Source organism: Gambusia affinis, linkage group LG19 (assembly GCF_019740435.1).
Source record: "Gambusia affinis linkage group LG19, SWU_Gaff_1.0, whole genome shotgun sequence".
Classification (NCBI taxonomy): domain Eukaryota; kingdom Metazoa; phylum Chordata; class Actinopteri; order Cyprinodontiformes; family Poeciliidae; genus Gambusia; species Gambusia affinis.
Window position 1 is genome coordinate 18,239,952 of NC_057886.1, and position 17,360 is coordinate 18,257,311.

At 37.6% G+C, this 17,360-nt stretch overlaps 1 protein-coding gene across 2 annotated transcripts in view; it reads right to left on the bottom strand.

Moving 5' to 3' along the window:
• The window catches only part of elfn1a (extracellular leucine-rich repeat and fibronectin type III domain containing 1a), an 84,005-nt gene extending 79,156 nt beyond the window's left edge, over positions 1-4,849 (bottom strand). For both annotated transcript variants that reach the window (XM_044099443.1, XM_044099442.1), the window contains exon 1: positions 4,446-4,849. The gene's annotated coding sequence lies outside the window, so the exon portion shown is untranslated. The remainder of the gene's footprint in view (positions 1-4,445) is intronic.
• Between the last annotated feature and the right edge of the window lie 12,511 nt (positions 4,850-17,360).

The window sequence follows — 17,360 nt, forward strand, 5'->3', positions numbered from 1 at the left end:
TTCAATCAACAGCTCTGGGTAAATTTAAATGCCTATTTTCCCTAAATAGGCCTAAATCCCAGGTCTGAAATTACTCTTTGCAGATACTCATAAGGTGGTGATTCAAGATGGAGTTTGTTAATGTTTTCCTAAGAGTTGAAGGAGATATAATCTCAGGAACAGCACGTCTTTGTTTTGCATTGTCTAAAGGAAAATGTGCCTGAGTGTGTTTGCATTTGAGAGGTAGCTTTTTTTTTTCTTTTTTCTTTTTGTCTTTTCAGCCTTATCTCCTCTTTACAGCCTTCGTTAAACATTGGAAATCCTAAGCAAATAGTTTCTCTATACAGAGCACTAAATTACTTTTCTTAACACTTCAGTTTAATACCAATTGTCCCAAGGCAGAACTCAGAGGGCGTTTCTGGTGGGCCTGTCCTTTACCACAAACATCTCTAAACAGATGGTCCAACAGGAATCACTGCACTAAAGCAGGTGAAAGACAACTATTCAAATCAAAATTTTTCACATGATTGTTTTCTCCCCTTATTATATGTTCAGATATTGTCTGTATTATTACTTAGATCAGAGGTTTTCAAACGGTGGCCCATGGACCATTTGTTGACCTTGTATTGATTTTGTGAGGCCTTCAACTGCAGTTTAAGAGTGATGCTAATTTGGTCTGTTCAGAAGAGGTGGCGAATGCAGATGGAGGCTTTTTTTTTAAATCAGGGTGAAAATTACAAACATAATTTTCCTGCAGTGGAATTAATAAGTACATTGTTGTTTTATATTGTTTATATTATATTTTTATATTGTTTTATAACAATGCTCTTATAATAAGAAAAAAACACATTTATCCAAAGATTTTTACTGAAAAGCCAACTTGACTAAATATAGCTTGTGTTTTGAGAGAAAGTGATCCAAATCCTGCTCTTAAAACTGAAAATAAGCTTGTTCAATCGAGCACAGACAAATTTTGGCGTTTTGGATCTACGATGGATAACATCCCTTTCCTACAAAACAACAACAACAAAATCTGACTTTCTTATTTGCTTGTAGTTTTCTTATATATTATGTCATTGAGTACTTTTGACTCAACAATTTTGGCCACAGGACAGAAAGCGTGGACATCCCTGATTTGGATAGTAATTAGTTGAGAGAACTCTTGACACAAGTGAAAAACCTGATAGGAAGGATGGAAATCTGCTGTATAAAATTTGCCCGCAAAGGATGCTGACGTTTTATAATACAACTCCAAACAACATTTAGTCGATGTGTCTTATCAAACTTATTTCTGTCTGTTTTTGGACTGTGCTCACTCATATCTTCTGTGTCCTCAAAATAGCAATCATCTCACTTGTTACTGATATCAGTGAGGTAAGATTAAGAGGAACAACAACTGATTATATGTTTGCATTGCTTCCAGTGAAGTGCGTTACACTATAATGCCACTTTGATTTCTGCACATAAAAGGCTAACTCTGTCAAAAGCAATGAAAACTAGCAATTCTTAGATTAGACTTTTAGAGACTGATGGGTTGATTAACAGCCGCTGTCAAAACACACAGCATGAATTGTGACACGATTTTTAAAAGTCTTTATATGAAAATGATGCATTACTATGAAGAAACATTGTTGGTCATCCATTTCAAATGATTGAACACCACGGTACTGTATGGCAAATTGGTACATTTAGTTACCAAATATTTACTTCATAATCATGCTTAAAATATTTTGACATCATTATTTCAAATTTTTTCTGTTGTCTTCCTTTTGTCATCACAATGCCGGATGTTTGCTAATGTTTTCTGATGTACACCAGTTCCAAGGCCTTCGGAGAGTAGCTGTATTTATTAAGCAATTGAATTTGACACATTCCGACTATTGTTATTAGCCAGGTAGATTCTGAAGGCAAGAGTTTGAAATGTTTCTTTTTTTATCTAGTGATAAAGGGAGGTTAATTAAACTGCTGGCTACACTTTCAAGAATTAGATTTTTAAAACATTTAGAACACATATTTTATCTTTCTTTTCATGATTATGCATCACTGAGTTGGTCAAGCAAATAAAATCCTAAAATAATGCATTGAAGTTTGTGGTTGTAATACAGAAAAATGTTACAGCGTATCATGCAAGCACTATATGCTGTTAGGCTTCAGTGAAATGTTGCTTCTTTTATTCATTTTTTGCTAAATAAACAGTTTGTTCCTTTCATTCGCTTTCCTCCTGTGGCTAATTCTATGATCCGTCCTTTCATCATAAACCAAGAAGCATTGCCTCATTATTCCTTTTAACAAAACAGCTGAGAGTCACATGTGACACTTGCAACTGAGGTGGCAGAACTGCTCTTGTAAAATGGCACACAGTATTCACAGCACAATAAGTATTAATGGTTGTCAAGAACTGTGCCACTGAATTAGACCATGCTGTTGTACCATATGTTTCACAGCTTTGTCTACAAACCCTGCTTGGTCCCTTTGATTACAGTTTCGCACGCTGTTAACCAAACAACCAGTGCTCCATTGATTTATTTAGCCCCTTCTAACTTTTTTTATAATATAACTCTATTTTGATAAATTGATTAATGAATTAAAAAGGTTTACGTCAGTTTTATTGGGCAAAGCTTATAGCGTAAAATCAGAACTGACAAGATAGGAGAACAAAATATGCATACATGAATAAACCTTTTGGTATCAACACAGCACTTTTAATGCATATATTTAAGTTACAAAACCAGATTTTATGCCGAAAACTGTCAACTTGAATTCAATCTGGATTCATCAATCCATGCGAAGATTTGTGGAAAACTGCAATGCACAATGCCATTTCCATTTAGAAAGGTTAGTCATATTTCTAAAACCACTGTCCCCCCCCAGGATATCGGTCTCCCTCAAATAGCAATTTATCGAACAGGGCAGCCTCGTCTTTTCTGCTTCTCATGGTCATGAGCCTCTGTAATTCTCTCTCAGTATCCTCTGCACGATCTCGTTCTCTCTCCTCCACAAAGAGCCAAGCCAAGGCAGCTTGCATACAAAACAGCTGACTCAATCATCCAGCTGTATAATCAAGATAAGGGAGACGGGGACAGGAAAAGGGAGATGTGGAAGGCAAATGCAGGAGACATCTTTAGCAGCAACAGCAAAACGGAGATGTTTTGGAACTGTCACAACTCCCACCATCAAAAGTTGGAAGATCCACTTGGCTGGTAAATCCTAATACAGGTGTATTCTTTCCAAAGTAATTAAAAAAATATATTAGAAGAAGATTAACACTGACAGCAGCTTAAAATGAGCTTAGGATCTTTAAAGGAAGTCTAGCTTTTTTAATACCACTAATAGATACAATTTAGAATTAGGTAGAAAAAAATATATAAAAGAAGATTACACTTTTTATTTTGTGTAACCCGTCATTACAATGAACGTGGTGATATAGTCCCCACTGATGCCCCACTCAATCTCACCAGTAATTTTTTATTTGCAGAAAAGACTGTCCAGCAGGCTCAACATCTATAAGATTATTTCTGTACTGACTTACGAAAAGAGAAACTGCTAAAATTAAGCGACACGTCCAGGATACAACAATTAGTATGCTTTCTTCAGACAGATGGCACACATGCAGCAAAATCCTTAGCTAATCTGAAAGAGACTGCACAAGGCAACTCCGAGAACATGGCACCAATAGTGCATGGCATTGCATGAAATATTTTTGATCGCTTAAAATGACTCTGTTAAAGTTGTCTCAGTTTGTATTCCTTGACTTTTCTTGACGGTGTCAAAAGTACGTGCAAATTTGTGATGCAGGTTCTCATTTTGTATGCGCTGTTAGGATGTGTGAGGGCCCAGGAAAATAGCAGTATTGATGTCTTAAAGAAATATTTAAGACAAAAAAAAGTTTGGAAAACAACTGCCACTATCTGATATTTGTTTATTTCTATGAATTTAATAAATAAAGTTAGTAAACTAAATCAAATAGAGCGATCTGGAGCTGGCCATGGTGCTGAAGCGGCTGAAGCATGAGGTTCACGGCTTCCAAGTGCCCGGTAAGCTTAGAATGGACTTGAAAAGCTAATACAAATCTTATACTCAAAGAAAATAACAATTTTGAGTGACAAAAAATGAAACTAAATGTCGACGGTACGACAGGCGCGACAAATTGCTCTCCGTGCCTTGCGTCCATCCATCTGATGTCAGTGCTCATGAGCTCTCACGGAAACTAGTGCAAAATCCACTGGCTTGCGCAGACTGGTGCTCAAGTTGAACTATTAATTTTTAAGAGGTAAGCATTACTAACTTGTTCCACTTACTGACACAACAGCCAAAGCACTTCAGCCACGCTATTATTTAAATCACAACATGGGGCTTAGAGATTTACCACTAGCAACATGTGAATGCAAAGCATAGAAGCAGATCATAATAAATGCTCTTCAAAGTCTCCAACGTTAAAGTTAGGTTAAAAAAATAAATCAACTTACCTGCTGAGTGATAGCGGAGCAGGAACCTTCGTCCCGATACTAAGCGGAAGGCTTACTGTATCTCACCACGAGCACAACACATTTTCAAACAGAACTGAGTCATTTACGGTGCTGAAGATTAAAAGCAACAATTTAAAGTAAAATTAATAATCGGAATTTAAAAAAACAAAAGATCCAGATTTGCTGCTTTCGGTTTGAGGACGGCTCAGGAGCAACTGCCTGCCTGAAGCGAGACTAGAAGATCCATTAAGCGGAGACTGATTTAATTCAGCACTGAGCTCCTCTCGTGGCTCGCCTTCATGTTATTCTGGAGAGACCCAGAGCCCTGCCTGGGTCTTTCTATTACACCGAGAGCTGACACCGGCGTTTAACCACTGTCACGGGGAGGCGTGTAGGTAGGCAGATATTACAGTATCAGTTGGGGAAACATCGAGGAATAGGTGCGAGGGGAGGGGAGCGCATGTTGATCCTCCAGACTGGCAGAGGCAAAGTTTAAATCTCATAATAAGATTGTTTGTCACCGCGAGGCTATAAATGGTTGCTGGTTGAAGACGGGTGCCGGGAGGGTTATAGAAGCAGCCCCTGCTGACATCGTGAAAAAAACGCTTCATAAACTTTCCTTTGATTTATAAAAAAAAAAAAAAAAAAAAAAAAAAAAAAAACAAGAAAAGAAAGAAAAAGCCTTTTCAAGTCACAAGGGAAGAAGTCAGATATGTCTTATTGATTTGGAGCTCCAATACTGTTATCAATGAACAAACTTTTTTTCCACACTTGAAACAGTTTCAAACTATCCAATTTCACAGACTGGTCGGGGGTGTGTTTCATTTGGTATGGCAAGCCAGTGATTAGTTTCTTCCTCAAGGAATATAAACCTACTGATGCAACCAGCAGGGGGCTCCTTTAAGATCAAAAGCCACTTTAATCGTTTATCACTATTTGGTAACTGTGATTTGAAAAATGAAAAGACGAGCCTGTTGAAAGCACATCTGTCTGAGAATATGGACTCCACACTCAGTGGCCACCTTTTAGGTACAGGCTGCTAGTAACAATTCCAACCCCCAATTGCCTTTTGAAATGTTTTATTTTCTTGTAGGACAGACTTAGCAAAATACCAATCTTCCTATGAAACTTTATTGGTTCTTGAACATGACAGCGTCACACAGATTCCCCAGAGTTTACAGTTGCATTTTATTAACACTTCCAGTCTACCTCATTGCTGAACTAATGGATTCATATCTGGTGACTGTCGATCCCACTGGAATACACTGAACTCATTGCCATATTCAAGAAACCACTGAGAAGATTTTAACTTTGCAATCTGCTGAATTATTCTGAAAGCCTTGTCCATCAAAAGATGGATAAATGGTTGTCATAATGGATGGACCTGGTCAGCAACATTACCCAAGTAGGCTTTTGCGTCTAAATAATGTTCATCCAGTACTAAAGGGCCCAACATGTGTCAAGAAAATATTACCCACATCACAATACTATCACCAGCTTCAACTTTTGGTGTGAGACAAAAGTTGAAGCAATAAAGCCATTCTTTCATATTGTCTATGCTAAATTCAGACCCTAGCATATGAGCTGATAATGACATTCATCCAACCAAAAAGGCTACGTGAGTTATAATCACATTTTACTGTTATTATCTAACAGCAAATGGTCTGTTTTTATTCTGTGAGAATTTCTGGACTATTCTGATTGTTTAAAAATCTGTAAGTCATCTGCAACACATCTAGATGCTAAAATGAGTAAAATCTACTTGTACTATCAGCATGGAGTTCAAATGCTGTACCTAATAAAGTGGCAGGTAAATGTCGGTTTCCAATGACAACAACAAACTGGGCAGAATAGTGTTATTGAACCACTCTTACTGATCTCAGCTGTAACCCTCAAGAAACTAGAATAAAGACTTGCACCAAGCAGTAAGCGGGTACACAAAAACATAACTTGGCCCCCTTTAGATTGAAAATAAACACTCAAAATAAAAGTTTGTGGTTTATAGAGTTAAGGGTTAAAATGTTAGAGAATCACAGAATCCAATGAAAAAGCCCTCCCTTCAAAGAGAGGTCATGCCGCCACCCCTGAGATACAAAGTCAATAGAGATCTTTGATAAATTATTTAACACAATAATGCAGAATTCATGTTCCAACCTACGTGAAATTGTATGAACAAAATATGACACAAAATATTGCTTAGAAAAAAGTTGAAGTTCATTATACTGCACACGTTATTTATTTAAACATTTTTTCTACATTCAGATGTTGTGTGCAAACAAAAAAACAACACCATAAGGGTATTTATAGACATGATCAAACTTACAGCACATACTCATAGGCTTCAGAAATAAAAAAAGAAACAATAACAGGAAAGCTATTTGAAGTGCACCTCAAGGGTTAAACTCAGACTGTGTGTCCCTGTGCAAATGCAGTCCCAGATTTAATTTATGGAGAATGCAGCCTGATGTCCTCTGTAATGACGTAGTCTGGGGGATGACCCAAGCAAGCCAGGAAGTGCCAAACAGGATGCAGATGCTCCTCTCTGAGAGGAAGCAAGTGGCTGCACGGGGGACTTGGCAAGGGCAAGGCAAATTCCTCATCTCCCTGCTGCAGTCACGATGGAGCTATGAAATGTGGAGATGGACGGCCTGGCCAAGAAAGTCACAGCAATGCAGCTGCAGCTCAGAGAATGACAGACGCAATGTATCATGCCCCCTAATGTCTTCACAACCCATGATACATGGCCTCATACAAACACTGTAGCCTCAAAGCCCTGCACTGCCACTGAACAACACCATAAATGAAAAAAGCAAAGCTTTAATGATATCAGGACAAACAGGTAGAAGACTGAATAGGATTTAGTTGTATTCAGAAGTCATTTTTCTCTTGCTAAGAGGCACAACCACAGAAAATGAGTAAAACTTGAACACTTTCAATTACATCTAATCCCCTAAATGTAAAGATTAAGACATTTACATACAAAAGATGATTAGTGAACTGTCCCATTACAAAACTATACATTAAATTATTGCAATTGTTCAGGCATGATCTAAATATGACAATTCAGAAACTTAAGGCTTTTGTAGCACAAAAGCAGGTTGTGGAGAAGATTTCTAATGATTAATCTTTCAGTTAAATTTATCTTGAGGACACAATTGCTCACAAGACATTTATCTGTAAGGTTTGATTCCCTTTGTGTATACAAGTCAAAGTCATGATACACTCATAATTCATAATGCACAGGCCAATATAGAAACAGGAGACATTTAAGCAAAAAGAACCATAGCCTCTCAGTTCACTGTTTAAGCTATACTACCCCAGAACCTGTTTACATTTTCTTATGTTATGGCTACAAATCATTGCATTTAATTGGGATTTATGTGATAGGCCAAAACAAAAGTGGTGTTTATTGGGAAAACATTTGAAAAATCATATAGGGTTTTCATGATTCTAACTAATGAAAATCCAAGAAATGTGACCTCATTTGTTTTCAGACCCTTTAAATCATTGATTGCATTACTGTAATTACAGCTACAAGGCTTTTGAAGTAAGACATTTTCCCCCATTGTAATTAGAAAATAGCTCAAGTTCAGTCTGGATGGTGAGCATGTCTGAAAATTAATGTCCATGTATTGGCAGTTATTCTTGTTAATGTATTATCAGATATGAACTTTATGTGGATGATTAAAATGTGTGGATATGCATTGATCTTAAATATTCCATTGTTGGCTGTATGTTTAGTATAATCCCAGATTTTGCAGTCTCCTTGCTTTCCCTCGGGGCTAAACAATGTTTAGCTCCATCCATTTTATCAACTAGGGCTAGTGTTTTTTGAGCTGCTAAAAAAATATTCCCACTCAATGATGCTGCCACAATATTTCACCATGGGTGTCGATGTACACTGTGATCTTCAGTGTTAGTTTTGCACTACACCAAATGTTTCTCATATATTTCAAAAAGGTCTCCCTTTCCACATTTGCTGTACCCCCTACATTGCATGTCAAAAACCCAGAATGAGACTTCTTATGGCTTTTTTCAGCTATTCACAATTCTCTTGTCAACAGATTCTCACACCTTAACTGTGGATCTTTGCAGCTCCTTCATATTTACCATGGGCCTTTTAGAAACTAATAAAACAACATTTTCCCTTCTGTTGAATATGGCAAGACGACAATGAATTTAATTTTAAAAATAGCATAAAAACCATGTATCATTTTGCTTAAACATAGATATGACCACTTATAAAGGTTTCTATGAGAGGATGCTTAGTTGAGCTGGAGAGCCAGACTCTAAATACTTTTTGTGGTTTTGTGAGGATGTCTACCTGTCATTTAAATGGATTTAATGGAGAGTAGTCCTGATTTCACCTTGAGGTAGGTTGATTTGTTTTGTACTGGAGAGGACTGATGATGCTCAGAAATGAAAGAACCATTACAGCGTCACTGAATGGAGTTGACTCAGTTTAGGTGGAGATGAAAAAGGTGGGAAACATTATTCAAATCCTAAATTTGGCTAAGCCAATTTGGTGCTGAGACAAGTGACAGGGCAAGCAATATTTCAGATTTCAGAGGAGGAGGCAGTGACTGCTGGTTTGCATAATGGGATATTCAATGTTTGTAAAGTGCAGGAGAACCCATTTCAGAGGCTAAAGAGTGGAACATATTGTTTAGCCTCTGTAATGCATTTTCCACAGTTACTGGCATCCCAGATGAAGATGGGTCAAAAAACACTCCATAAAATAAATTACTCTTTTACTGCAACAGTATGATCATATCCACAGTAGGACGGTAGATACACCACTGGATGGCCAGTGGGGGGAAAAAATTCATCTTAGAAAAATATACCATGTGGTACAATTTCTGGAAACCCAAACGATGCTTTGAATACTAATGTAACTGATATAGATTTTTATTTCCACTTTACATTTAAAAATTAAACAAAGTCCAATGAACCTTTAATCAATAATGTTTGACTTTCTTTCTTATATAAGAAAGTAAAATTCTTATAAGACACCCTTTTTTAGCCCAGGAATTTTTTTTATCAGGGAAGTTAAAAAGCTGATTGATAGAAAATTGCAGCAAATAATGGCATCTTGAGTACATTACAGTCTCCACAGACTGATGGTTGCTGAGACCAAAACGAAGCCTTTTCTGTCCAATTAGCACAATTATAAACAAGTGGATTTGGCAAAAAAAAAAAGAATCTGCAGAAATAAAACATATCATGTCTACTGTGGAGGATCTGTGATGCTCTAGTCCAATTATTCTTTCAAAACACAACACGATACAGATGTCCATTTTTCCTAGACACCCTTCAAAATGGGTAAGGCAAGAGAGCATTCTATTAAGTGGAATGCTCTCAATGGAAATAATCTGCATGTAATGAAGAGCTCTTCATTACTGGGACTAGTTTTACTTAAGTCTCTGTATAGCACTTTAAAAGCACTTTATTAACAAGCACTTTATTTAGCACTGCATTATAAGCATAGGTTTGCACATAATAACAATTTGCGCACAAGAAGTTTTAATTGTATTTATTGAGTATTTTTAGTGATTAGCATGTAGCCTTTTGTTCTGAGCTCTGCACAGTTGCTCCTCATTGACGAGAGAGGTGGTTGCCTGTGAAGGGAGAATAATTGTTACTCAGAGCAATGAGATACTGGTGGGTAAAACTGAGCAAGTGTTTGTGCATAATCTGTTGAATTTGGAGTGCTAATATGAAGTGCCTCACCTGTCTTTTCTGTGTCCTCTTCAGGGTATTTGGACAAATACTGCCCCAGGTTTCCAGACACCATATATAGTTTCCGGGAGAGGCCATTGACAAGGGGTGGGGGAATTGCTTTGTTGTGTTTCATTAAGGTGTAATGATAAAACATAGAGTATTTATAAAAAGTAAACGGATATGTTTGTATTTAGAAAAAGGTATTTTATTTAAATAGGTGAAGACTGATGTATTGAGATTCCCCTGTGAATTAAATGTGGTTTGGTCCATCACAGCTGGGACTATTTAAGGCTGCAGTTTCACCTGTGAAGTGTTGTTGAATTTGTGTGATGAATAAACCACTGCTGTTTCCACCTGACTCTGCCTCAAAGCTTCATCCTCACTGTAAAATACAACCACAAAAGGCCGCCGTGTTACACCGCAATTAACTTTTTTATAGTCTATGCAGAGCGAAACTTAAAGTGAAACTTAGAAAAACTCAACATGTGACAAAGTACATACTACTGCAATTACACAGTAATATATTTAAAAAATTTCAGACATCTTTAAGTGAGTCAATAATTGTGAAGAGCACACAATATAAGATATTTAAGTTGAAGTTAACATGTGTATTATTCTTGTTTATTTTGAGTCACATAATGATACAAAAAAACATCAAAACAAAAAAGAGAAGTCTGATCATAATATATTCTGACAAGTTTATTAAACCAAATGCAGTGAACTGCTGAAGTCTTACTAATCCTTGGTGTAACCTTTACTTTGAGTAACCCACTGAGTGAGACAGAATGACATTGATCTGAAGCCATGAGTAATTGTGCAAGTGCCATTTAAATTCCTTTAAATACTTAGTCAGCACAAACATCAAGACTCAGGAAGCCTTTCCGTTTCTGATCTACAAAGAAGTCTGCAGTGAGCAACCAAGTGAACAACCAATGAACTTATTTTTATGTCACGCATCTCCACAGGTCTGAAATGCTGTTTGTGCTGCTGAAATATCAATCGGCTGTCGACAAAGACAAGTGGAAAAATTCAAGATTTTATCATCTTATCAGTGGCTCTGCAGGGAAAGTGAAATGTCACTTAAACCAAAGTATTATCCTCCATGATGTTTATTGTCTCCCTGCGTCTGCACTTATCATCCAGCAGTCAAGGTGTCAAGCTTACACCATAATTTCCCCAACAGCTTGGGAGAAAAAAAACAACATAACTTGCCATGTTGTGTTGTAAAATTATGTCCACTCCTGGCACCCTTAATCCTACATGTTCCCTGTGTAGATAGTTGACAGTTTGGGTGCTGGAAGAGACAGACAGCACAAGTGGAGAGGGGAGCGTGGGCAAACTCAGCCAACACTCAGGGAGGAAGGCCGAGCTCCTATGGTGGCTGCCTCAGTATGACCGCTGGTATAAACACACCTCCTACACTAAAAGCCTTGCAAAGAAGACAAGGCTATTCTAACAGCTGTGACATGCAGACTGCACCCTGTGACTATGAAATGAACAAGGATTATTTACGGGTTTGATGGAAGAAAGGCTGAAAATACCCGATGGTGGCACTCTCAGCTCTCCCAGCTGAGATACTCTAGTTTAGGTTTAGGGTTGGCTGCCCTCCCCCATTACCAGGGGAACGGAGCTCTAAATAGTGTCCAGCTCAAATGTGCTTACTGAGATTACTATGAGAAGCTATTTTGACAGGGGGATTCAAAACAAATATAATTAAAACTGCCTCATCCCCTCTTTAAGTCTGTTTTTACCCTCCTCTCCTTCCACATCCATTAAATTAGAAAGAAAACAGTGTATATTAGACAGTATAAGAAAATGTTAGTGTTTGCTAGTGTTTACCTTTTGACCATTAAAGCTAACTCTTCTTCACAAGAGTTATTTTTGACTTCTTTACTTTCTTTGTGATGACAACTGCTTAAACTTTGATGCAGAATTCTTTACAGAAAGCAGATACAACACAAACACTCTATTAGATCCCTCCTCTGTGTTTTAATGGCTTTATTTACAAGAACAGCATTGCAGTTTGTCGCATAAACTCACAATACATTTGCATTTGAATTATTCAAACTTGAAACTCTGAATTCAGCAGAAGCTACTCTTGGAGCCTTTTATTAACAAGCTTGGCTGCACGCCCATGAAGCCATGAGATCCTCTGACTCAATGCCATCGTTTATACAGTCAGCAATCCTCTCACCTGTCTGCACACATACTGGCAGCCGCTTCATACCCCCAAAAGGGTAAAAATAACCAGTTAATTATTCATCCAGTGGAACCGATGCCTTCTTTCATCATACAAAATGTCTTTAGAAGCATCTCAACCAGACAGTGCAGACACACACACCAATAGAGATGTGGAAGAGAGGAAAATCTCACAGTTGTGATGGATGTACCTCCCATTAAGATTATTCAGAACTTATTATGCATAATATAAAAAGAAACCAGGAAATAGTAATCCTGATACTTCATGTCAAACCCACGTCTACAGAAAGAAGAAAATGCTGACACTTCCACATTTACTTTCTGAGTTTAAAAATACACCCAGGACACATGACTTTTACACCCTCAGAAACTATATGGGGCAACCATTACTCAGCATTTACACTGAGAAAAATTTGGTCCAGTAATGATTGTGCTGTAGAATTGGGATACCACTAAAGATCCATCCATCCTAGCCAATCCTAGCTTGGACCAAGCGTGAGTCAGAGTTACAACCTGGGCAGGTCACAGTAGACTAAATTTCACAGAGAGACAGATTACACGGATACTTGTTGACATTGTCAAAAGGGGAAAGGAGGAGCAATTTTAAAATATCACAATGTTGGATAAATGCCATTAAAAGCAATAAAATGCAAATGTCAGTTTTTACAGAGTTCTTAACTAAGGAATGTCAATTCTTGTTTTTCTTTCCTTTCTATGTGAAGACAATTCATATTCCTAAGTTACTAAATTATTGCCAGTGAACTGCTTTGATGTAAACTAATAAAACCCATAAATATTGCCATTTGAGACAAAAATATGACAATGCTTATACACAAATTTTTAACAACAAAATAAAAAAATAACTAGATTGATTGAGTTGGTGTAATGCAAATAAAACCAGTGCACACCTAAAAGATCAAAAGTGCTTTTTGTACAGTTATGTTCTTGCCTTGACTCAGGGCTAAAGTTTCAGGATGTTAAGGACATTGCAGAGTCTTATTCAGGCCATTAGGGTTCAGAAGAGTATCCGTGTAATGTGTCTCTCTGTGAAATTTAGTCTACTGTGACCTGCCCATGTTGTAACTCTGACTCCATATGTGGTTCCATCTTTGGACATAAACATGGATAAAAAGTATTGACCCTGATAAAGATTTCTTTTTACAAAATGTCATTTCAAAAATATTATTTATTAATTTAGTAAGGTTAAAAAAGCGACCCAAATGAACCTGGCCCTACATGTGAAAAAAGTGTTTGCCCACCTTTTTAAATTATGAATTAACTCTAAAAACATTTTTGGACACTTGTGTTAAACATCACTAGCTCTACTGTCATGGTCACAATATTCTACCTGAAACTCTCCTGAAGTGTCCTTTCTGTACTTACAATCTCTTCCCTGGTTCAGACCACTTGAATATTGCTCTCTTAGACGATCCTACCTTCATTCATTTATTCGTTATTATTTTCTTCACTGCTAGACCTAAATACTTGATTAACCAGCCAACATTCTCTTTCTTATTCATCCACCCCAAAAATGCCATCAGCAAACCGTCAAAGGAAAACACAGCCTACTTGTCCACCATCAGGTTAAGCCTCTACAGCAGGGGTCTCAAACTCCAGTCCTCGAGGGCCGCAGTCCTGCAACTTTTAGATGTGCCTCTGCTGCACCACACCTGAATAGAATAATTAAGGCTCTGGAGAACTGAATAATTAAGGCTCTGGAGAACTGATCTACACAAGGTGGAGGTAATTAAGCCATTTCATTCCAGTGTTTTGTACCTGTGGCACATCTAAAAACTGCAGGACAGTGGCCCTCGAGGACTGCAGTTTGAGACCCCTGCTCTACAGGATCCTCAACCTATGCCCTGTGCCAGAAACCTACTTGAAGTAAGGCTAATTCTGATAATCACGCATTCTCTGAAATCCAACACTAGCATCTCTATCTAGCCACGTCCTTCTCTCTAGATACTTCATTAAATGCAGAAAACTCAAAACCTTGTTAGTATTCAAATTATACAATTAACCTTCCTAAACTTTCTGTGAGAGCAAATGGTGCATTCATGCATTTTGCTTTCATTAAAAAGTCCTACAAACCAGACAGTAACACAAAACAACATACATGCAACGCTTTATTTGCTCTATTTAAAGAAGGGTAAACCAAAACAGAACCGATCCAAACTTATGCAATTTTAAGTCCTGGCTTTGTGTTTTAAGTAATGAAAGATTAAATGTAACAAGCATAGACAATGCAATCCAAGATTAGTTCACTGTAGCATATACCCAAAGGAATGACACTATTTTAATTACCAAACAAAAGGCATATTTTTCTTTTCATGTAAATTCAGAGACCAACAAATGAAGTAATTATATCATTTACATATGCATCAAAACTGAAGACACATTCCTCATCCTACACAGTATTGTTTTTTCATTCATAACATATGACTCATTATACAAAGTGATTCCAGGTCAAAGGTCAAAGAGGACTTGGGCACGCATGTGTGGTATACCTTTCCCACTGTGGCCATGATTTCACACCAAGAGTTGGTTCACTGCAGCCACTGTTTGTGCGTCTGTCTGCGGGCTGTTAGCAATCAGGCGCCCACCAGTCTGCATCTGTCAGACTGCAGCCTGTGGCTTCCAGTGCCCCATCCATAAGAGAGCTGAGGCCAGCAGGCAGCCCACACAGATGCTGTGCATACTGACAAAAGGACATCCACCTACACCGTGTTGTCTAAATGATTCCCCAGCTCACGTAATCATGAAAAAAGCTCAATAGATTGTGAAATCAGTGGAGGTTGAAAATGAGTTTAGAGAAACAGAAGCCTGAGTTCCTCTGAAACTTTTCACTGCTGCACCTCAGTGCTGCTTGAATAGAAGAGAATGAGGTTGAAAGGTTGTGAGTTGGTCTGCGATTCCTGACCGATGGTGAACAGAAAAGGGACTGTTGGATAAATTCAGGCCAAAAGAGTGTGATTCTTTTTGAACACCGTTTTTTCTGTGAAGGTGAGGGGAGGGTAAGTGAAGTGCACTAATACACGGCAGGCACATGTTCAGCTTTTATTACCGGTGCTGTTATAGGAGTTATAAAGCAATAAAAGCGTGACGCTCACACACACTGACATAGATACAAAGCTGAACTGTTACACTGACAGATGACAGCACCATTCTCTTGCTGACTTTTTCCATGGTTTTGATGCCACATAAAATAAACCAAGCTTCAAATGGCAATCAATCACCATCAACACGGGAATTTAATCTTGAATTTCAAAGTCAAAAATAGTTCAGAAAAGTGTATATTCTTTTGTATTAGGGATAAAAACAAATCTTGTTGAGGACAGCCACCTTGTAATATTTGAAAACACACTGATTTAAGAATTTAAATACCCTGCAAATGCACTGCATAAGAAAATGGCTAATAACTAAATGATGAGTTATGAAACTAGAATATTGTAGTGATATGACTTTCAGACTGTAACTCCTGGCTAAACATGATATGACTGCAAGTGAAGTCATGCATGAGTATTTTGTGGATCAAATATATTTTATCTGGAGACTGAAAAAAAAAGACAAATATTGAGATTACGCTGAAATCACAGCAGGGTTTTCAGATAGTTCCGGTTTCTGATCTGATAGTTTACAATGGGCATCAAACACTCTGAAAATGTATTTGTCCAGGCACAAACTTCTGATTTTTCAGTATTTTGTCTCACCAAAACACATGGAGACAGTAAGAAAAGATAAGTTAAGTTTATTTGTACATCACATTTCAGCAACAAGACAGTTCAAGATGTTTTACATCATCAAGCAAATACATCAAATATGTTGATCAGTATTCTAGCTAGTAGCTAGTAGAAGAAAATGTACTCTTTGTCTCTTTGTGAAGGAGGAGCCGTCATGACTTTGGTCGCAGTGCTACAGCAAAGTCCGTGCCAATATGTCCTTATGAACTCTGGAAGAAGGTTCCGGGTTCCCCTGTGTAAATATAACCGTCTGAAACATTCATTTGTACCACTCTCCATTAATCTGATAAATGGCAGACTAACTGGGCGTGGACAGGGTAACAGGTGGTCCAGACGATGACCAACAGTGACATGTAGAGGATGTATTGTATGTGAGTGGAAATGGGACTGCCGATCTGATACTTGTGCTCTTATGTAATTCCTGTTTTTATGTATTTATTTATTTTGTTGTTGTGTTGCAGTTTTGCCCCTGCCTCCAAGATAAATTTCTCCTATGGGAGACTAATAAAATTCTTTTATCTTATCTTATCTTATCTTATCTTATCAGTCTCACACGTGTACTTACAAATGCTTGAATACATCGGCACACCAAACAGAACTTACTTTTTGGTTCCAGTACAAATGCGGTTCAACTGGATGCACACACAGTGTTCTTGCCTCAGGCGTCATGTTCGGCCAGCTTGTAATTTCCAGCTTCAAACATTTTCCCGGTTCAGATATTCAAACAAAGCTATTTTCGGATCAAAGCTTGCCAGGAGGGAGTCAAGTGATGATGTAATAATTGCGTCATCAATACGTTGCATTAAGTTTGTGTTTTGTATTGTTTTTACATTAAATGTTTATTATTTTCAGTGTTTATTTTACTTATTTTGTACACTTTGATAAGAGTTTGCTTGAGTTGTTTTTTTGTTGTTGTTTTGTCTGTCTTTTTGTCATCTTGTGGGCGGAGTCTGTGACCAGTTTCCAAAGCAGGGAGTCAGTCTTAGTTTAGAGTCTTAACAAGTCACACTAAAGGTGATGGATTTTTAAACTGTTATGAGGGTTTTGCGATTTTGTTGTTTGTTTGTTCGTTTGTTTATTTGTTTGTTTTTGGACTGTTTTTCTTGACCTGCCAGGACATGCATTGAAAATATTCTGCAAAGCTGCTTTACCTGAAGAAGAGCACCATAAACACCATCTGAAATTAACTATTTATGTCCAAGTCAGAGCCCCGCCATACTCTTTTAGAAACCTTCATATGTGTTCATGTTGTAGA